At 45.0% G+C, this 23777-nt stretch overlaps 2 pseudogenes across 2 annotated transcripts in view; one reads left to right on the top strand and one right to left on the bottom strand.

Moving 5' to 3' along the window:
* Nucleotides 1-23777, bottom strand: part of LOC149275748 (uncharacterized) — a 179337-nt pseudogene that overhangs the window by 56952 nt on the left and 98608 nt on the right. The window lies entirely within an intron of this gene.
* LOC149275752 (uncharacterized) lies at nt 888-13237 on the top strand (annotated as a pseudogene). Its single transcript, XR_016279382.1, has 5 exons — nt 888-1039; nt 1858-1978; nt 5485-6662; nt 12925-13013; nt 13214-13237. The product of XR_016279382.1 is annotated as an uncharacterized LOC149275752 (transcript).

The raw sequence follows: 23777 nt of genomic DNA, 5'->3' as shown, positions 1-23777 counted from the left end.
TAAGAGGAGGCTAGTCCCCCAAAAAAGGCCAAAAGGAGCTCCTTTGGGGTTTTTTAATAGTCTCCCCAGTTTCCTTATTAATAGATTTTCAGGCAAGAAGGAAGGAGACAGACCAGAATAACTCAGATTACCAAGAATGAAACAAACAAACGTACAAACAAACAACAACAAAAATAAGGATTAGAGACTAAAAGAAACTACTTTTTTAAAAAAGAAAAACCATTATTAGGGGGGTAAAAACAAGACTTTGGTGCTTCTACTATTTTAAAGCTGACTCAGGCTGTATCTGCACTGCAGAAATAATCCAGTTCTAAAGTGTGTTAACTCTCCTGGTTCCATCCTATGGAATCCTGGGATTTGTAGTTTGTTTTGGCATGAGAGCTCTCTGGCAGAGAAGGCTATGTGTCCAAAGGTAAAATCCCAGGATTCCATAGCATTGAGCGGTTAAAGTGGTATGAAAGTGCCTTATTTCTAAGTGCGGATGCAGCCTTCTTGGGAAAGGGGCTGATGCTGGGGAAAAGCACTGGAGACCTCTGAAGGTTTCAACAGATGAATTATTTATTTATGATGCCCTCATTTCACATCTAGCTTTGGGGACATAACCAGGGCCCTCTCCAATTCCCCATCCCCTAATCCCCCCCCCCCCACTTGAATAAGGCATGGAGTATCTGTTGTGTACGGGAGCTGTAGTGAATCTATGCTATGTCCAGGGGGCTTTGTTTGGTGCAGAGGGAGGAAGGTGATGCCCACCTGTGCATCGGCCCAAAGGAGACTTATGTCACCTGTGTATGTCACCAGCAGGATACTGTTCTCTGTGTCTTTGAGTGCTGCAGGGTTTCTTGCCAAGTCAATCCTAATCCAGGTCCCTTTTCTCAGGACCTTCATCTCAGCCTCCTTGTACACGGCTTTGGGGCCTCTCTTGCTGGAAGTGACCAAGTGCAGGGCCACCAGGACCCCTTCCCACCTGATGGCCGACACAGAGGCCAAGCCGAGGGAGCTGGGCTCCAACAGAAAGAGGCTGCTGAAGTACAACTCTTTGGTAAGTTACCATCCTGATTATTACTTTCATCTATGTCTGGACTGGCTCATGAAAGCAAGCGGGAAACATACTGTCCCAGTTTGGCAGAGGGAATCCTGATTAATCCTCTGTAACCTGATTTTTTTCAGGGATTTTGAAAATGTCCTATTTTATTCTCTTCCTCCCACTTTCCCCCTTGTTTTCAGGTCAGTTCAGTTGCTGCAAAATGTGTTCCAAGTTCAAAAGAGTGTGCATTTGATTCACTCAAAAGAGGGGAGAGGGGAGGAAAGAAGGGCGCAGGGTCTTGCCCTTGCCAGGAGTCGGAGGCAAAAGCCAACTTTTGCACCCTTCCTCACTTGTGTGATCTTTATCATTAACAACTTGGGCCATCTTGATCCCCTTCTGGTGTTGCTTAGCCACATGTGTCTTCCTTTCCCAGTCTGTGAAATGCTGGGGGAGATGGAAAAATATCTCTGTACCTAAATTGAGGGTAGGCCAAGTGGTCCTCAAGTTTGAGTACTCCCTAAACTGTTTTTTAAAATTTGCCTCTGAAATTAGGTGATATATGGCTAAATGTACTATAATTCATACATGTTGTGATAGTCAGTATCCTAATCAATCAATAATATTCCAGAAATGGCCTACATTATATTGTTTATCATAGTATATATTATTTTGAAAGGATTCAAGACAAACTGGATCTCAAAGGCTGTAGTTTTTCTTGCTTGCAGAATTGAAAGTTTATTTCCTGGACTGAATTCTGAAGTGTTGAAATAATATTTGCAATGCACCATGTGCTTTCTTCCCCTTTTGTTTAGTCACTCTATTTTCTGTTGCAGGTGACCTTTGCGGATGTGGCGATATATTTCACCGAGGAGGAATGGAAGCTGTTGACGAAGAAGCAGAAACTTATGTACAGTTCTGTAATGATGGAGAATTATGACAATGTGGCCTCTGTGGGTAAGGAACCTGAATCCATTGCCCTTCCTGTTAAGACTGAGGGCCCTTTCATAATTTACTGTCAGAGCGTTGTGATTCCACTTTAGAATTATAGAACCAAAGAGTTGAAACAGACCACAAGGACCATCCGGTTCAGTTCTCTGCCATGCAGGAATAAACATTTAAAGCACCCCAAAGAGATGGCCATCCACCCTCTGTTTAAAGACCTCCAAAGAAAGAGACTTCACCATACTCTGAGGGACTATATTCCACTGTTGAAGAGCTCTTACTGTCAGGAAGTTCCTCCTAAAGTTTAAGTGGAATCTCTTGTCCCTGTGGCTTGCATCCATTGTTCCATGTCCTTTTCTCTGGAGTAGCAGAAAGCAAGCTTGCTTCATCCTGAATATGACATCTCTTCAAATATTTGAACAGGGCTGTCATATCCACTCTTAACCTTCTCTTCTCCAAGCTAAACATACCCAGCTCCCTAAGTCGTTCCTCAGAGAGCATGGTTTCCAGACTGTTCACCATTTTGGTTTCCTTCCTCTGGACATGCTCCAGTTTCTCCACATCTGTTTGAATTGTGGTGTCCAGAACTGGACACAGGATTATTGCAAGAGAGCCCTGACCAACAAAGAATAGAGTGGCACTATTACTTCCCTTGATGTTGACACTATACTATTGATACAACCTAGGATCACATTGGCCTTTTTAGCTGCTGCATAACAATGTTGACACATGCTCATCTTGTGCTCTACTACCATTCCTAGTTCCCTTTCACACGTAATTTAATTGTCATAACAACTTCCTGTGGAATCTTGGAATTTCTAATTTTAGTGAGGCATTATTGTTCTCCACTTCGTAAGGATTCTCAATATCCAATCCTAAATTGCCAGTTCTGGAATTTTGTGGGAAGGAGCCATGGAGATTAATGCTTTTTGCCCCTAAATGGTCCTCAGCCCATTCCTGAGCAAGTTTCCTGGCTTTTGTGGCCCCTCTTCCAGCCTTTTGAGGCTCTGGAGAGGCTTTGTGGGAAAAGGACTTCCCTTGCCCCTACAATGGATCAGAGAGGGTACAACAGTGGCAAAATGGCCCCACCTCCGCTCTGAGATCTCCTGGGGCCCAATATGCCCTCCCCCCAAACCCCAACAGTAATCCATCCCAGTCTTGGAGATGTCTTAAAGTCTCCCATCTTTCTAACCAACATAATTTTGAGGGCAGTTGCTCTTCATCTCCAAGCGGTCTTAGATGAAACAGATTATCTAGACCCATTTAAGGTGGACCCTGGCACTTGACCCGCACTAATATCAAAAACCAGGTACCAGACCCCTTGTTCTGCCTTTCCTAATGCATTAGTTGTATATTGATGGCCCTGCCTTTCTCAAGAAATGAGCCTCAAAGTGTCCCTTTTATGCATCACACTCTGTGGGTGTGTGTCTGTGATCGAGCGATGGAGGCAATGTGAAAAACAGAAAGGCAGGAAAGAGATGCTGAGGGTTAAATGGTAAAGCAGTGCAGATGGGCAAGAGGGAAGGTTGGAGAGCGGAGGGAGAAAGGGAAGGGGATCCGGCCTCTGGGAGCCAGGAGGGGAAGGCAGGAGCAAAGCCAGGATTGCATAGCTCTGTACGGAGAGGCAGGGACCTCTGGGAAGGGCAAGGAGAGGGGTCTTGGGGATTGGGAGGCAGCCACCAACCAGACAGATAATAATAATAGGTTTTATTTGTATTTACCTGTATAATAGCCACAAAACAATAATAGCATCCAATTTACACACAGTAAAAAAACAAGTTGCTTAAAACTCAGTTCGGGACAAATAAAAACATCGTATAAAATGCACAATTGCGATCAGAAGTGGGATTTTTCCTTAAGTTCTTTAGAAGAGGTCGGGTGGGTAAGCCTGCCGGAAGGGATCAGTCTTAAGTGCTTTCTTGAAAGCATCCAAAGTGGTGATAAGACAGATCTCCTCCGGCAAGTTGTTCCATAACTTGGGGGCCATGGCTGTGTATGCTCTGTGAGAAGTTGTTCATAGCCTGACCTTTGGGTGATCTAATAAAGTCTTCCCAGATGTTCTGAGAATGCGGGGCGGATTGTGTAGGGAGAGGCCTTCCCTCCGTGGTTGATTCCAGAGGCCCTTTGTCACTCAAAATGCTGGAGTCTGGGGAGGACACCCACAAGTGCTATGCTTTTAGGGGAATTTCATACTTAGCTCAAAGGAGAGATTGAGGCAACAGTGACCTCAGGATTCATCCCAACTATACCAGACCCAGAAGCACACAGAACTCCAGAGGCATTTAAAATAGGTTTTTGTGTTTTATTTAGGGGGAATAGCAAAATACACACACACACACACAAATATACACATATAGGTGTTCATGCACACACACAAGAATTGGGTAACAAAGGTGGGAGTGGTGAATAGTGTGAGGCTTTGCTAATGGTAATACGTTACCTAGATCGATCTTGATCCCAATTGCTCAGGGTCCAGAAAGGGGAGAGAAGTCAGTAACTGCTATAGCAAGTGGGGCTGGCGAGTGTAGTGAGGTGTTTAGCAATGTAAACCAATGGAGTGTAAGTCTGCAATTGGACTGACGCTGAAGAACAGCCAGTTGGGGCTGATATTTATACTGAAATTGTTGCTTGGGGGCAGAAACCGAGCATTCGAAAAGGTTTAAATTGCTTTAGGATGTTTCCTGGGAGGGGAAAGAATTATATGAAACTGAAATAAATGCAATGGGTGCTTGGTGGAAATACTTCATCCAAACAGGATTGTCCCACCGGCTCTCAGGTCCTTCTTGGCTCTAAATTCTGGTCCCATTCACAAGCCAATACATAGCACAGTCTGAAGGCGACACTCCTGGAGCTCAACAATAACATAGCAGAGTACAGAAGCAAATCAACAGATATAGGTATTGGCAATGCACTAACCACTATCCACACTTAAAAATAACTCACAGACACAGTTGATTTCCTCCAGGTCCTTGGAGGTTCTTTAGCTTGAGTTACAATAGAAAACAAATATGTACCAGCTCTCCTCTCTGACTTCCATCAACTTCACAATCTCTTCTACACTCATCTCCAATCCGCATGTGAGATGTATACTGTATTGGTTGTGAGGCATCTCCTGGGGCCACACAGCATGAAGCATCTTCTGCAGTTAGCTTGCATCATGCCATCTGCTCTGACTCAACACTCTATGGCCGTCTCACAGGAAATGATGCCACTTTTCAATTAAAATAGTTTTACATATATTTAATGGAATATTTTTCAACGACCTGACTATCTCCTTCCACTGATTTCCTCATGGCAGTTCCCCTTCAATCACTTCTTTGGTAGCACCTATGAGTAAGAATACAGTCATTATATGGTTTTGGGGGCATCTAGAACAGGGTCATGCTCAGGTCATTCACACCAACTTTATTAATTTAATCTCAAATAGGGAGGTGTGAAAGGGGGGCTAAATGTTGGGGTAACCCTTTCCTCTCTTAACACTAAGATTCAGTCTTGTCTGTCATTGTGCTCCTTTACAGAAGAATTTGTCAGTCACGAGAAAGTCCACACAAGAAAGAAGTCACATAAATGCCAGCATTGTGGGAAATATTTTGCTTACATGTCAGTCCTAGTCATTCATCGTAGAGTCCACACAGGAGAGAAGCCATACAAATGCCAACATTGTGGGAAATGTTTTTCTTCAAAGTCAAAACTAGTGAAACATCAGAGAGTCCACACAGGAGAGAAGCCATACAAATGCCAGCATTGTGGGAAAGGTTTTTCTTCAAAGTCATACCTATTGGCACATCAGAGAGGCCACACAGGAGAGAAGCCATAAAATGCCAGCATTGTGGGAAAGGTTTTTCTTCCAAGTCATACCTATTGGCACATCAGAGAGTCCACACAGGAGAGAACCCAAACAAATGCCAGCATTGTGGGAAAGGTTTTTCTTCAAAGTCATACCTATTGGCACATGCAAGTTGCCACACAGGAGAGAACCCAAACAAATGTCAGCATTGTGGGAAATGTTTTTCTTCAAAGTCATACCTATTGGCACATGCAAGTTGCCACACAGGAGAGAACCCAAACAAATGTCAGCATTGTGGGAAATGTTTTTCTTGGAAGTCAGCCCTGGTGATGCATCAGAGAGTCCACACAGGAGAGAAGCCATACAAATGCCAGCATTGTGGGAAATGTTTTTATATGAAGTCAGTCCTAGTGAGACATCAGAGAGTCCACACAGGAGAGAAGCCATACAAATGCCAGCATTGTGAGAAATGTTTCTCTCAGAAGTCAGACCTAGTGACACATCAGAGAGTCCACACAGGAGAGAAGCCATACAAATGCCAGCATTGTGGGAAATGTTTTTATATGAAGTCAGTCCTAGTGACACATCAGAGAGTCCACACAGGAGAGAAGCCATACAAATGCCAGCATTGTGGGAGATGTTTTTCTAGTAAGTCAAACCTAGTGACACATCAGAGAGTCCACACAGGAGAGAACCCAAACAAATGCCAGCATTGTGGGAGATGTTTTTCTAGTAAGTCAAACCTAGTGACACATCAGAGAGTCCACACAGGAGAGAAGCCATACAAATGTCAGCATTGTGGGAAATGTTTTCCTCAGAAGTCAGTCCTAGTTACACATCAGAGAGTCCACACAGGAGAGAAGCCATACAAATGCCAGCATTGTGGGAAATGTTTTTCATTGAAATTAAGCCTAGTGAGACATCAGAGAGTCCAAACAGGAAAGAAGCCACACAAATCCCAGAAATGAACTAACATTATATTTGTCAATAAGCAATACAAAGAATATATTTTAAATCCTGTGGTGATAAGGAAAAGCCCTTGTGATTTTGTGTGTTAGGTTTGTGTGTCCATATGTCTGTTTATGTTTTTCAGTTATCTTTTGTTGAGTTGAGGTTTTAATTGCTATTATTATAGATTATTGCTTTAGTTTATAAATTTGAGTGGGGATTATGGGTGGTGGAATAGGTTAGTTAAACAGAGGGGTGGGATTGGCTGCAGCTGGTTAGAACAGTTATGGGAATGATAGCATTTGGAATTTGTGGGATGTTGGCTGAAGAAAGTTCGGGACAGGCATTAACAGAAAGGGCTATTTTCTGGGAAGGGCAAAGGGGGCCTTGTTATCTGTGGGGCATAGACTGTGGGAATTGGAGGGGAGCTAGGTTTGGAAGAGGGTGATGTTTTAGGTTTTGGGGTTTTAATGTATTATTTGTCTTGGGGAGGGCAGCTCTGATTTAAACGCTGAATTTCTGATTATGTGTTTGCAATAAAGTTTTTGTTGTTTCAACACACTGGACTCATTGGTGTACAGAAATTCTGCATTTGCACAAAATGTACCCTTTCTTCTCTTCTTACCCCTCAGCTCCTTTCCCAGCCATAAAAACAGAGGCAAACACACATACACACATATATACTCAGAGAGACAGAGCTATATGTACAAAGGAGAGCCTTCCCAGCCTTTCCCTCCTTAGTCCAGCTCTGCAGCTTGGGCTCCATTCCGGAAGGAAGGAAAAAAGGCCGTAGTCCTTCCCTTCTTCTAAAGGCCAACAGTGGAATAAACAGCAGCAGCAGCAGCAGCAGCAGCAAAGGCCTTATGATCCCTGCGCATGCTGAAGAGGGTCCTTGGGGGCATCTGCGCATGCAGACTCTCAGCCCCTGATGCTGCTCTGAGGGAGGGAAGTGGGGAGAGCCCGCATTCATTTGGGGGAACCTCCCGGTTCTGGGACCATGCTGAAAGGGCTTTGGACCCCCTTGAAGCGATGTATGTAAAAAGAGGAGAAGGAAGGAATAAAGGAATGAAAGTGCCAAGGGAAGAGAAGCATAAAAGGACTGCTGAAGTTGGGGGGGGGGGGGCGGATCTGGGACCTATTTCAGGCACCTTCCTCCCGGAACCCATTATTAGAGCCTTCCACAGCTCACATTGATGCTTTAAATGACTATTTCACAGAAAATATCTCTCAGATAAGAGCCAAATTGGACGTCAGCATTATTGCAGAGGCTATAAGTGAGGTGTCCATGAGTAAGATCATACTGGATCAATTTGAATTTGAGTACTGAGGACATGAACAAGCTCCTTGGAAGTGTGAAGAGGAGAACTTGCCCTCCCAACCCTTGCCCTTTTTATATCACCTGAGATATATCATATATGCATCTCTTAGTTAGGGCTATTTTCCATCATGCTTAAAAGAAGCGGTGCTACGGCCCTTTATGGAAAAGCCCTCCCTAGATCCCTTGGAGATGAACAATTACAGACCAGTCTCCCATCTTCCATTTCTAACCAACATAATTTTGAGGGCAGTTGCTCTTCATCTCCAAGCGGTCTTGGATGAAACAGATTATCTGGACCCATTTCAAACTGGCCTCAGGATGGGATACGGAGTCGAAACTGTTATGGTTGCCTTAGTAAATGATCTTTGCTTCAAGGTGGGATGTAACATACCATACTTTAAGCTGTATTATTATGCAGCTTGTTTCAAATGGTTAGAAGAATGGTTCAAATTAGAAAACAAGAATTTATTGAATATAGAAAAAGCTAGCCTGAATACTGGTATCCATGCATATATGTGGTATACAAAACCAAAATATAATAATGCTTTTAACCATCATGTTATAAGAAGATCATTGCTTAAAGTATGGTATAAAATAAGACATCAATTTTGGGTGTCACTGCAAGAAGCCTATTACAATAGAACAAAGGACAAAGATACTTCATGGCTAAGGTATGGAGATTTAATAAACAAAACACCAGAAGGAAAATACAATATGAAATCTATGGAAGAAGTTAACGAAAGAGGAAACATGAAGGATTGGTTTTTATACAACTAATTAAACAATCGTTTTAAGGCAGATAATAAAGCTCTTGAGTTAACGATGGATAACAATGAAATAGATAAAATTATGATGGACCAAAAAGGTAAACACATATCCAAATGTTATAAACTATTAAGAGAAAGAGATCTAGAAGATGAAATTATTAAACACAGCATGGTAAGATGGGCACGTGATATAAATAAATCTATAACTATAGAGGAACGGGAAAATCATGGAAAGGAACAAATAAACAGGGCCAAGTGGGAATGGGGCCTTTGTGAAGGTGGGGAACTGACCTTCCTGGTGCTGGTCCTCCAGGTGAGCAATGCATTGGGCAAGGAGTCCCTCTCGCTCATCGCCTGCAGCCTCTGGTTCCGCTGGAGGCAGGGCCTCTTCTCCAGCATCACCTGGAACAACGAACCAGAACAATGGACAACAATAGATGGATGTGTGCATATATGTATATACGTGGAGGCATCTCTATCTAAGTGCACTCAGACTTATACCTTAATCTGAACACCTAGTGGCTGCAGAAATGAGCTCCAGTGCCTGAAGGCAACTCATAACCGTTGCAAGTCTCTAAACATAAATCTTGCATAGAACATGTCTTTGCATACATAACCATAGATATTTGTCTGAACGTGTGCATCTTCACACACACATACTTACATACATATGTGTATGTATATATAATTATATTTTATATATACATAAATGTGTGTGTATATATATATATCATATATGTATATATATTAACTCTGTGTGTGTGTGTGTGTGTGTGTGTGTGTGTGTATACATATATATACAGTGGACCCTTGTTATACGCTGGGGTTTGGTTCCAAGATCCACCGTGTATAACAAAATCCGTGTATGCTCAAGTCCGATTAAATATAATGGCAGAACAAAATGGTGTCCCTTATAAAAAGTGGAAAATCAAGGTTTGATATTTGAAATTTATACTTTTTGGGAACATTTTCAAACCGTGTATGCTTGAATCCGTGTATAATAAATCCGTGTAGAAGGAGGGCTGACTATATATTCATAAGCCAACCTTCAGGGTGATGGCGTGGACTCCCATTGTCTTCCTCCTCTGGGCGAGGTGGACTCCGCATGGCCGCCCTGTGTCGCCTCCCCAGGTGTTCTGTGCGGAGGAAAGAGGAACAGGAGACACAAGCGCAGAAATGAGCTCAGGTGCCTCAAGACAACCAATCATAGCACCCCAGTACAGGAAATGTCAACAACCAAGACTCACCCGCAATGGCATTGAGGTTCAATATAGGATGCCCAGCCAGCATCCAGAGATGCCACATCTCATAAAAAACCGGAGGTTTGTGTCATGGTGCGCAGCTGTTGCCATGCTCGCGCATGGCAAGATAGAAGGCTGTCCTCATCACCTTCACTTTGGAGGCCACCTGCTTCTGTGACCTCTCAGACCCCTTCTCCTCATCTTCCTGGCAATCTTTGAGTAGATTGCCCTCTTAGGGTGGGATGTGGATCCCATTATGAGGTCCAGGTCCACATTCCTCTCCAGATAGTGATAGAGGTACTGGACCTCCCCATCTGTCCAGCGATTCCACTCTCTGGGCATTGTCTCTGGGCAGAGTAAAGCAAAGCACACTACCAATACTCCCAGCCTTAGGACCCAAAACTCACCTCAGGAGTTTGGGCCTGTGAGGGTCAACCTTTCTATTGTGGCAGGTGCTTGGGACTTTTGTTATCCCACCACTGCCACCAAAATATGTGTGAGGCACACCAAAGATTTTAAACTATAGGTAGCGTTGCTGTTTTTGACCTCACCATGAGTAGTGTTGCCATAACCCTCCTGCCGGCGGGACATTCCGGTTTTTCACCACTAGGGGGCGTCTCTGCACGGTTTCCTCCTTGACTCCCGGTCTGTTGCCAATCTGGTGACTTTCACACCAAAATGGGTACTTTTCAAAGTCTTTGGTGTAATTTTGGTGCTTGTTTTTAATGGTAATTTTGAGAGTTGAAATAAGTTCCAATTATTTTTATTCAATTAGGGCTACAGTTTATTGCCATATTAACATTACAGGGACTTTTCAGGGATTTTGACTCAATATTTGGTGAGATACGGGGGGATTTGGTGAGTTTTGGCCAAACGTTTGGGGAATTGACTTCGAGGCTTGTTGGAGGTTGCCAGACTCAGGAAGAGGAGCTCCTCCTCTGTTTGGTCCCAGCAAGGCAGCAGGGGGGAGAGAGCCATTTCCTTTGGCACCGAGGCGAGGATGATGAGGAGGAGGAGGAGGAAGAGGAGGAGGAGGTGCGTGGCCATTTTCAATATTTATGTTGCCCCTGTGTATTTTTTCTAACGTTGACTGCCAGGGCTCAATGCTCTGGAAATCTGGTGTCTGTGAGGCATTTTTAGCCTTCTCTGTTGGAGAGCTCTGGTGCCACAATAAACTACAATTCCCAGGATTCCATAGCACTGAGCCCTGGCAGTCAAAGCAGTGTGTTTTGGGCACACATATCCTCCTTTTGTGAGTTAATGAATGAATCCAGTCCCTAGCCTTTCTATCTCTCTCACACATTGCAGGAGTAATAACTCACTTTGAGACTGCTTTAACTCAATGCTAGGGAATCCTGGGAATGCTAGTGTTTGGGAGACATTGAGACTTCTCTGTCAGAGATGGCTCTGAGGCCACAATAGACTACAATTCCCAGGATTCCCCAGCACTGAGCAGTCTCAAACTGGACCATTTCCTCAGTGTGGATGCACCTGGGGAGGCATTCTGGGCACTGCAGTTCAACTACGTTTGGAAGGTTATGGGACTCCGTGTCAGAGATAGCTCTGGGGCCGCAGTGTACTACAATTCCCAGCATTCCCCAGCACTAACTGAGGACAGTTAAATCACCCTCGAACTGGATTACTTCCTCAATAATGGATGCAGCTTTGGTGAGGAACTCTGGGCATTTCAGTCCAGCTGTGTTTTATTTCTGCAGTGTATTTTGGACCAGAGACAAGGTGACCAGGCATCCTCCTCCTTTTCCAGGACATGTCCTCTTCTGTCACATTTCATAATGTCCTCCATTTTGATCATGCCTAAGAAACATGCATTTATATTAACATTTTAAAAAAAAATCATCATTTTTTTCACGTGTCCTCCATTTATTAAAACTGTGTCCTCCATTTGAAAATGTTGTCCTACATTTGTCCTACATTTGTCCCGGTTTGGAGGTCCTGGTTTATGGCAACCCTAACCACGATCCAAGTGATGTTTAAAATAAAAACGAAGGCTTATTGTAATACAGGATGGAATAAATATAACTCCTTTCAAAGCTTTTTCAATATGAATAAATAATTAGTGCTACCAAATTCCCTTCTAGGGCCCAAGCCCCATAGGCGATCAGCACAGTTAAGGTACGCAACCCATCCCTCTCTTTTCTAGAGTCTGTTTGGGACCCAAGTCCTTTCCTTTGGACTCAAGGAAAACCCCGTTTCCAGTCCCTCGGGAGGACTGCTAACAACCCAAGCCCTCACACTGCCTTGGCTAGAGCCTTCCCCTCAGAGTCCAAAGTCCCAACTGGACTCTTCTCCAACTGTCAGCCACCTGTTGGTTTTCCCCTCTTCTCAGCCAGCACCTGATTGGCTGAGCTCTAGCTGCCTTTTCATTGGTCAGCTTGAGGCTCTATTCGCCACAGGGCCTTCCCACGCAAACCTTTTGCTGGACAGCAGATGGCGCTGTAGGAGGCTTTTGCCCATGCGCCAAAAACTCCATGCTTGCTGGAAAAACTATTGATGGGTTTTAATGTGAAATATAGATATAGATATAGATCTATGGCTTATATATGATGATAACACACACACACACACACACACACACACACACACACACACACACACACAGAGTGGACCCTTGTTGTAGGCCGGGTTTTGGTTCCAAGATCCCCATTGTATAACAAAATACGGGGATGCTCAAGTCCCATTGACTATAATGAGAGAGCAAAATGGAGTCCGTAATAAAAACTGGAAAATCAAGGTTTGATATTTTATATTTATACTGTTGTGGAAGTTTTTCTGGCCGTGGATGCTATTAAAAATCCATGTTTAAGAAGGGCAGACTGTATACAGTAAGTATAATATATAGAAGAATATATAAGTACATATAATATTATCAAAGTCAGTCCTAGTTAGGCATCAGAGAGTCCACACGGGAGAGAAGCCATACAAATGTGAGCATTGTGGGAAATGTGTTTCATTGAAATCAAACCTAGTGAAACATCAGAGAGTTCATACAGGAGAGAAGCCATACAAATGCCAGCATTGTGGGAAATGTTTTTCTATGAAGTCAAGCTCCGTCACCTCCCTTGATCGTTTTAGGAAGGAATTAAAGACCTTTCTCTTCCGACAGGCTTTGGCCCATGTGCCCTGATTACATGCTGTTCTCCCCTGATATGCAATGGTTCTAACTAGCTAGTTTGTCTTCTTTGGTTTTAACGCTTGTTGTAGATTTTATAGTGTTTTAAAGTACACTGGTACCTCGGGTTACGAAATTAATTCATTCCGCTATTCCTTTCGTAAGCCGAAAATTTCGTAACCCGAAACACATTTTCCATTGAAAATAACTAATGCGTTCTATGACCTCAGACTGAACCTGCAAGTCAAAACAAACGCACAATAGAGGCCTATTAAGCTAAGTACCCTACAATACAAGTTGCCTGAGGCACTAAAGAGCTTAACAATGACTGGCAGGTCCATTCTAAACTTTCTAAGGATCTTAACAATGACTGGCAGGTCCATTCTAAACTTTCTAAGGATCTTAACAATGACTGGCAGGTCCATTCTAAACTTTCTAAGGATCTTAACAATGACTGGCAGGTCCATTCTAAACTTTCTAATGATCTTAACAATGACTGGCAGGTCCATTCTAAACTTTCTAATGATCTTAACAATGACTGGCAGGTCCATTCTAAACTTTCTAAAGGATAAAGAAAAAAAGTTTTTTTCTTATCTTTGATGGTTCTGGCATCTCAGAGTGAGGCAGGAGGAGGAGGAGGAGCTCTCAAATCATCATAGCCATGACCAAAGCAACCCCAAATCTAAAAAAGCAACCCCATGGTCACACTCTCTGGCCCACATCAAATCAAGGCCAAACATGCAAAACTCACATCCCACACTCTCAAATCATCACACCCATGACCAAACCACCCCAGAACCCAAACTCAAAGGCCACAAACCCCAAATCTGAAAATGCAACCCCAAAGTCACACTCTCTGGCCCACATCAAATCAAGGCCAAACTTGCAAAAATCGATGCCCACACTCTCAAATCATCACACCCATGACCATACCACCCCAGAACCCAAACCCAAAGGCCAGAAACCCCAAATCTGAACATGCCACCCCAAGGTCACACTCTCTGGCCCACATCAAATCAAGGCCAAACTTGCAAAAATCGATGCCCACACTCTCAAATCATCACACCCATGACCAAACCACCCCAGAACCCAAACTCAAAGGCCAGAAACCCCAAATCTGAACATGCCACCCCAAAGTCACACTCTCTGGCCCACATCAAAACAAGGCCAAACTTGCAAAAATCGATGCCCACACTCTCAAATCATCACACCCATGACCATACCACCCCAGAACCCAAACCCAAAGGCCAGAAACCCCAAATCTGAACATGCCACCCCAAAGTCACACTCTCTGGCCCACATCAAAACAAGGCCAAACTTGCAAAAATCGATGCCCACACTCTCAAATCATCACACCCATGACCATACCACCCCAGAACCCAAACCCAAAGGCCAGAAACCCCAAATCTGAACATGCCACCCCAAAGTCACACTCTCTGGCCCACATCAAAACAAGGCCAAACTTGCAAAAATCGATGCCCACACTCTCAAATCATCACACCCATGACCATACCACCCCAGAACCCAAACCCAAAGGCCAGAAACCCCAAATCTGAACATGCCACCCCAAGGTCACACTCTCTGGCCCACATCAAATCAAGGCCAAACTTGCAAAAATCGATGCCCACACTCTCAAATCATCACACCCATGACCAAACCACCCCAGAACCCAAACTCAAAGGCCAGAAACCCCAAATCTGAACATGCCACCCCAAAGTCACACTCTCTGGCCCACATCAAAACAAGGCCAAACTTGCAAAAATCGATGCCCACACTCTCAAATCATCACACCCATGACCATACCACCCCAGAACCCAAACCCAAAGGCCAGAAACCCCAAATCTGAACATGCCACCCCAAGGTCACACTGTCTGGCCCACATCAAATCAAGGCCAAACTTGCAAAAATCGATGCCCACACTTTGAAAACATCACAGCCATGACCAAACCACCCCAGAACCCAAACCCAAAGGCCAGAAACCCCAAATCTGAACATGCCACCCCAAGGTCACACTCTCTGGCCCACATCAAATCAAGGCCAAACTTGCAAAAATCGATGCCCACACTTTGAAAACATCACAGCCATGACCAAACCACCCCAGAACCCAAACCCAAAGGCCAGAAACCCCAAATCTGAACATGCCACCCCAAAGTCACACTCTCTGGCCCACATCAAAACAAGGCCAAACTTGCAAAAATCGATGCCCACACTCTCAAATCATCACACCCATGACCATACCACCCCAGAACCCAAACCCAAAGGCCAGAAACCCCAAATCTGAACATGCCACCCCAAAGTCACACTCTCTGGCCCACATCAAAACAAGGCCAAACTTGCAAAAATCGATGCCCACACTCTCAAATCATCACACCCATGACCATACCACCCCAGAACCCAAACCCAAAGGCCAGAAACCCCAAATCTGAACATGCCACCCCAAGGTCACACTGTCTGGCCCACATCAAAACAAGGCCAAACTTGCAAAAATCGATGCCCACACTCTCAAATCATCACACCCATGACCAAACCACCCCAGAACCCAAACCCAAAGGCCAGAAACCCCAAATCTAAAAAAGCAACCCCATGGTCAGGCCCATTCTAAAGGATAAAGAAAAAAAGTGTTTTTCTTATCTTTGCTGGTCTTGGCATCAGAGTGAGGCAGGAGAAGGAGGAGGAGGAGCTCTCAAATCATCATAGCCATGACCAAAGCAACCCCAAATCTAAAAAAGCAACCCCAAGGTCACACTCTCTGGCCCACATCAAATCAAGGCCAAACATGCAAACCTCACATCCCACACTCTCAAATCATCACACCCATGACCAAACCACCCCAGAACCCAAACCCAAAGGCCAGAAACCCCAAATCTGAACATGCCACCCCAAGGTCACACTCTCTGGCCCACATCAAATCAAGGCCAAACATGCAAACCTCACATCCCACACTCTCAAATCATCACACCCATGACCAAACCACCCCAGAACCCAAACTCAAAGGCCAGAAACCCCAAATCTAAAAAAGCAACCCCATGGTCACACTCTCTGGCCCACATCAAATCAAGGCCAAACATGCAAACCTCACATCCCACACTCTCAAATCATCACACCCATGACCATACAGTACAAAAGTGTTTTTCTTATCTTTGCTGGTCTTGGCATCTGGTCCTGGCATCTCGGAGTGAGGCAGGAGGAGGAGGAGGAGGAGAGGGGCAGCCCAAAAAGCCAAATTTAAACCAATTCAAGCAATTTAACCACTTCAGCCAATTCAAGCAATTTAACCACTTCAGCCAATTTAGCCAATTCAAGCAATTTAACCACTTCAGCCAATTTATCCAATTCAAGCAATTTAACCAATTCAGCCAATTTAGCCAATGCCACCAATTTAACAAAGTTAACCATTTTTTAAAAAAGAATTTGGTGTTTTTTTTAAGGGTCACCTTTTTTTTAAGGGTCACCTTTTGCCTTCTTGGATGACGGTTCTCCCTCTCTAGTGAAGAACTGGTCCAAGGATGTCTGCTTTTGCCGGCCCTTAAGCAGGTTCTTAAAATGGCTAAGGCAGACATTATCAAAATGGGCAATGGCATGGCTGGTGAGCACCTTCTCAGGGTGGTGCTTCTCCACATATGAAGACACATTGTGGAATTGCCGCAAAATGTCTTTAATTTCTGCCGTTGGCAAAGATGCCCCCGCAGCCTCCTCCTCCTGGCCCCTGTCGAAATGGAGCACGTCTTCATCCACGGCCGAGTGTTGCATCGCCGCCAAGGCCTTCAGGTCCTCTGTTGTCAGGTCCTCGTTGTGCTCCTCGATGAGTTCCTCCACGTCCTCGTTGTCCACGTCGAGTCCCAGGGACCTTGCGATGGAGACGATCTCGTGCACCTCTTCCTCTTCACCTGGCTCAGCACCCTCGGACTGTGACCCTTCCAAGGAAGAAGCATCAGGCCACAGCTTCCTCCACGCAGCAATCAGGTTGCGCCTGGTGATCTCCTGCCAGGCCAAGTCCACCATCTTCAAGCACACCACGATATCAAAATGCTGCTTCCAGAACTCTCGAAGGGTCAGCTGTGTGCTCTCTGTCACATCGAAGCAACGCTTGAACATGTGCTTGGTGTAGATCTTCTTGAAGTTGGCGATCACCTGCTGGTCCATGGGTTGCAAGAGGGAGGTCGTGTTGGGTGGCAGAAACTGGACCTTGATGAAGGAGAACTCCGCGAGGATGTCCTTCTCCAGGCCATGCGGGTGCGCAGGAGCATTGTCCAAGAGGAGGAGGCACTTCAAGGGCAAATCTTCTTCCTCCAGGTACCGCTTCACTGTCGGGGCGAAGACACTGTTGATCCACTCGACGAAAAGGAGGCGTGTGACCCATGCGCGGCCATTGGAGCGCCACATCACTGGCAACCTGTCCTTCTGGATGTTGTGTGCCTTGAAAGCCCTTGGATTTTCGGAGTGGTACACCAACAGGGGCTTGACCTTACAGTCCCCGCTGGCATTGGCACACAACGCAAGTGTGAAGCGGTCCTTCATAGGCTTGTGGCCTGGCTGTCTCCTCTCCTCCTGGGTGATGTAGGTGCGGCGAGGCATCTTCTTCCAGAAGAGGCCCGTCTCGTCGCAGTTGAAGACTTGCTGTGGGACGTAGCCTTCCTCCTCCACCATGGCCTTGAACGCGACGACGAATGCTTCGGCGGCCTGGTGGTCTGCGCTGGACGCCTCGCCGTGACGGACGACAGAGTGGATCCCGGTCCTCCTCTTGAACTTCTCGAACCAGCCACGTGATGCTTTGAAGTCCGGGGTGGCTGGCTCCTCCTGCGAAGAAGTTCCTTCAGCTGCCTCCCTGCTGGCCAGGTCTTCGAAAATGGTGATGGCCTTCTCGCAGATGACCGAGGTGGTCACAGTGTCCCCGACTCGCTCCTTTTCCTTGATCCAGAGGAGAAGCAGGCGCTCCATCTCCTCGTGCTTCGGTGTCCTCTGCTTGGCGATCGTCGTCACGCCTTTCGCTGGAGCCACAACAGCTCTGATGGCCTCCTTCTGCTTGAGGACAGTGCCAATTGTCGAAGGGTTTCGTCCATACTCCTTGGCAATGTCCACCAAGCGCACGCCCCTCTCGTGCTTGGCGATGATGTCCTTCTTGTCCTCCAAGGACAAGGGAGCCCTCTTCTTTTTCTCACCGCTTGGCTTGGGAGCCATAGCTCAAGCCTAAAAAGGACAAAAGGCACAGGCACTGAGCAAAAGCCACAATTGGAAACCACCCCCACCCCCATGGTCACACTCTCTGGCCCAAACTTGCAAAAGTCCCACCCCACACTCTCAAATCATCACAGCCATGGCCAAAGCACACAAGAACACAAGCCCATAGGCCAGAAACCCAAAATCTGAAAATGCCACCCTATGGTGGGACTCTCTGGCCCACATGGGACCATGGCCAAAGTTTCAAAACCCACACTCCACACTTTGAAAACAGAAAAAAAAAAAAACCCAGCATGTGAAGCCCATAATCCACACATCTGAACATGCCACCCTAAAAGGAAAAAAAGCCAAAAAAGGCAAGCCAGCATGTGAAGCCCATAATCCACACATCTGAACATGCCACCCTAAAAGGAAAAAAAGCCAAAAAAAGGCAAGCCAGCATGTGAAGCCCATAATCCACACATCTGAACATGCCACCCTAAAAGGAAAAAAACCCAAAAAAGGCAAGCCAGCATGTCAAGCCCATAATCCACACATCTGAACATGCCACCCTAAAAGGAAAAAAAGCCAAAAAAAGGCAAGCCAGCATGTCAAGCCCATAATCCACACATCTGAACATGCCACCCTAAAAGGAAAAAAACCCAAAAAAGGCAAGCCAGCATGTGAAGCCCATAATCCACACATCTGAACATGCCACCCTAAAAGGAAAAAAACCCAAAAAAGGCAAGCCAGCATGTGAAGCCCATAATCCACACATCTGAACATGCCACCCTAAAAGGAAAAAAACCCAAAAAAAGGCAAGCCAGCATGTGAAGCCCATAATCCACACATCTGAACATGCCACCCTAAAAGGAAAAAAAGCCAAAAAAAGGCAAGCCAGCATGTGAAGCCCATAATCCACACATCTGAACATGCCACCCTAAAAGAAAAAAAACCCAAAAAAGGCAAGCCAGCATGTGAAGCCCATAATCCACACATCTGAACATGCCACCCTAAAAGGAAAAAAACCCCAAAAAGGCAAGCCAGCATGTGAAGCCCATAATCCACACATCTGAACATGCCACCCTAAAAGGAAAAAAACCCCAAAAAGGCAAGCCAGCATGTGAAGCCCATAATCCACACATCTGAACATGCCACCCTAAAAGGAAAAAAAGCCAAAAAAGGCAAGCCAGCACCTCAAGCCCATAATCCACAAATCAGAGCATGCCACCCAAACAGCAAAAAAACCCAAAAAAAGCAACCCAGCACCTCAAGCCCATAATCCACACATCTGAACATGCCAGTAGCAAAACCCACAATCCACACTTTGAAAACACACACACAAAAAAAAAAAAAACCCAGCACCCCACAGCAAAAGCATGGTCACACTGTCTCACCCCAGCCCACCCCACAAGAAGAAGGTAAGAATCCATCAACCTACCTGTAGAGAAATTCCTGATGGCCGGTCTTGATCCGAAGATACACCTGGCAAAGGCAGCAAAAGTCCAAAGCCAGGCAAAGTCCGAACCGCAAGTGAACCCAAGAGTCAGAGCTCAAAATATCAACTCTTCCTCACACAGTCCACAGGGCCAGACAAAGGAGCAGATCAATGGAAGCCGGCTTTTGTACCTCAAGCCAGGCCACCCCCCCCAATTTCGTTAGCCAATACAGTTGATCAGCTTGATTTCTCAAGCCAATCACTGCTGCTAACGAAATTCAAAATTCGCGCCAAAGCTAACCCCTAACCCAGCCCCCTTAGGTTTCCGTTAGCCCTGGAAATCCCTGGAAAATCTGTACGTTGCACTTTGCATCATTTGAATTTCGCGCCAAAACGAATTTCGTAACCCGAAAAATAATTCGTAACCCGAAACAGTTTTTTCCAATCCACGTTTTTCGTATCCCGAAAATTTCGTAACCTGGGTATTTCGTATCCCGAGGTACCAGTGTATTGGGTTATTTTATGATGTTTTTATACTGTATGTTTTTATATTGCATATTGTGCTATATTTTTTCCTTTGCTGTACCCCGCTTTGATCTATTTTTGGAAAAGTGGGTTATAAATAACAATTATTATTATTATTATTATTATTATTATTATTATTATGATTGACACATCAGAGAGTCCAGACAGGAGAGAAGCCACACAAATCCCAGTAGTGAACTAGCATTATTTTTGTCAGTAAGGAATGCAAAGATTATGTTTCCAATCCAGTGTTGCTAAGAAAGGCCCTTGTGATTTGGCTTGTTAGGTTTCTCTGTCCATATGTCTGTTTATGTTTTAAAGTTATATTTTGTTAAGATTAGGTTTTAATTACTAATAGTAAAGATAATGGCTTTGGGTTGTAAATTTGGCTGGGGATTGTGGGTCATGGTATGGGTTAGGTAGAGGGGGATTGGGATTTGTTGCATCTGGCTAGAATAAACACACACATTTATATATACTCTTCTACTTGCATACAATTTAAACATAAGCAAATGCATGGAGAAATATGGAGGTACATATGAATGCACATGGATGCACCTGCGCATGTATACACCCCCCACGTTCTGGTCAACATCAGCATGTATATATAATCATAACTGTGTATACATTTACTTCTGGTCGTAACAGCATAACTGCCCTGTGATTACTGTAATTGGAAATTTATACTTTGTGATGTTTTTATGATATGTATTTTACACATGATTGGCTCCAGGGGACACTCTGAGGGCTGCCATTGGCTGGAATCCCCTCCCTCCATCCATCCCTGGCCCTGATTGGCCAGAACCCCGGTCCCTCCCACCATTATTGGATCTGATTGGCTGGAATCCCAATCCCTCCCACCATCCTTGGCCCTGATTGGATGGAATCCATTTTTGTGTCCTGGCAGCCATTTTGTGCTGCTTGTGACTGTTTGGAATAATGTTCCAGAACCTTCTCTGAGGCCTCAGTTGAACAGAGGCTTCTCTTTCTCTCCTGAGGCTCCAGAGTCAGAAGGAGGCCAGGCTCCTGGGGCCAAAAGGAAGGAAGTGTGTCTCTTTGTGTGTCTTTTGTGTCTCTTTTCTGAAGAGGGTTTTCTTATTACAAAGCTCTGCTCCTTCTGGGGAACATGGGTTTTAAAAGGGGTCAGAAATGGGGGGATAGTTGTAATACAAGCCTTATTCTTCTTATTCTTCACAAACATTGGACTTTGGCTTCTAAGAGGAGGCTAGTCCCCCAAAAAATGCCAAAAGGACCTCCTTTGGGAGGTTTTAAAAGTCTCCCCAGTTTCCTTATTAAGAGATTTTCAGGGAAGAAGGAAGGAGGCAGACCAGAATAAGTCAGATTACCAGGAATGAAACAAACAAACATACAAACAAACAACAAGAATAACGATTAGAGATTAAAACAAACTACTTATTTTTTTAAAGGAAAACCATTATTAGGAGGGTAAAAACAAGACTTGGGTGCTTCTACCCTTTTACAACCAACTCAGGCTCTGTCTGCATTGCAGAAATAATCCAGTTTTAAAGTGTGTTAACTCTTCTGGTTCCATCCTATGGAATCCTGGGATTTGTAGTTTGTTGTGGCATGAGAGCTCTCTGGCAGAGAAGGCTAAGTGTCCCCAAGGTAAAATCCCAGGATTCAATAGCACTGAGCGGTTAAAGCGGTTTCAAGGTGCCTTATTTCTGCAGTGCGGATGCAGCCTTCTTGGGAAAAGGGCTGATGATGGGGAAAAGCACAGGGGAACTCTGGAGGTTTCAGCAGATTATTTATTTATTTAGGGGAGCTGCAGTGAATCTATGCTAGGTCCAGGGGGCTTCGTTTGGTGCAGAGGGAGGAAGGGGATGCCCAGCTCTGCATCGGCCCAAAGGAGCCATATGTCACCTGCATATATCACCAGCAGGATGCTGTTCTCTGTGTCTTTGAGTGCTGCAGGGTTTCTTGCCAAGCCAATCCTAACCCTGGTCCCTTTTCTCAGGACCTTCATCTCGGCCTCCTTGTACACGGCCTTGGGCCTCTCTTGCTGGGAGTGACCCAAGTGCAAGACCACCAGGACCCCTGCCCACCTGATGGCCGACACAGACGCCAAGCGGAGGGAGTTGGGCTCCAACAGAAGGAGGCTCCTGAGGTACAACAGCTATTTGGTAAGTTGCCATCCTTACTAGTAGTTTCATCTATGTCTGGTCCGGCTAATGAAAGCAAGCGGAGAACATACTGTCCCAGTTTGGCAGAAAGAGTCCTGGGTAATACTCTGTCACCTCATTTTTTCAGGGGCTTAGAACATGTCCTATTTCTCTCTCCTCCTCCCACTTTCCCTCTTCTCCTCAGGTCAGTTCAGTTGTTGCAAAATGTGTTCCAAGTTCAAAAGAGTGTGCATCCCATCCACTCAAAAGAGGGGAGAGGGGAGGAGAGAAGGGGGCAGGGTCATACCCTTGCCAGGAGTTGGAGGCAAAAGCAAACTGCTGTACCCTTTCTCGCTTGTGTGATCTTTATCATTAACAACTTTGGCCATCGTGACCCCCTTCTGGTGTTGCTTAGCCACATGTGTCTTGCTTTCCCCATCTGTGAAATGCTGGTGGATATGGGAGAATATGTCTAGGCCTAAATTGAAGGTGGGCCCAGTGGCCCTCAAACCCAGAGCACTCCCCAGAACTGTTTTTAAAAATGAAAATTGCCTCTGAAATTAGGTGAGATATGGCTCAATGCACTATAATTCATTGGTGACTAAATGTACTATACATGTTGGGATAGTCAGTATCCTAATCAATCAATAATATTCCAGAAATGGCCTAAATTATATTCCTTATTATATTGTATATTATATTGAAAGGATTCGAGACAAACTGGATCTCAAAGGCAGTAGCTTTTTTCTGGCTTGCAGAATTTAAAGTTTATTTCCTGGACTGAATTCTGAAGTGGTGAAATAATATTTGCAATGCACCATGTGCTTTCCTCCCCTTTTGTTTAGTCAGTCTTTCAATGAGGGCTATTTTCTGTTGCAGGTGACCTTTGCGGATGTGGCGGTATATTTCACCGAGGAGGAATGGAAACTGTTGACGAAGAAACAGAAACTTATGTACAGTTCTGTGATGCTGGAGAATTATGAGAATGTGGCCTCTGTGGGTAAGGAACCTGAATCCATTTCCCTTCCTGTGAAGACTAAGGGCCCTTTCATAATTTACTGTCAGAGCGCTATGATTCCACTTTAGAATTATAGAATCAAAGAGTTGAAACAGACAACAAGCACCATCTGGTTCAATCTTCTGAAATGCAGGAATAGACATTCAAAGCACCCCCAAGAGATGGCTATCCAGCCTCTGTTTAAAGACCTCCAAAGAAAGAGACGCCACCAAACTCTGAGGGAGTATATTCCACTGTTGAAGAGCTCTTACTCTCAGGAAGTTCCTCCTACAGTTTAAGTGGAATCTCTTGTCCCTGTGGCTTGCATCTATTGTTCCATGTCCTTTTCTCTGGAGTAGCAGAAAGCAAGCCTGCTCCAT

This window comes from Sceloporus occidentalis, unplaced genomic scaffold, assembly GCF_023333645.1.
Source record: "Sceloporus occidentalis isolate IW3139 unplaced genomic scaffold, rSceOcc1.0.p SCAF_268, whole genome shotgun sequence".
NCBI lineage: Eukaryota > Metazoa > Chordata > Lepidosauria > Squamata > Phrynosomatidae > Sceloporus > Sceloporus occidentalis.
This window is presented reverse-complemented; position numbering and strand designations above follow the sequence as displayed.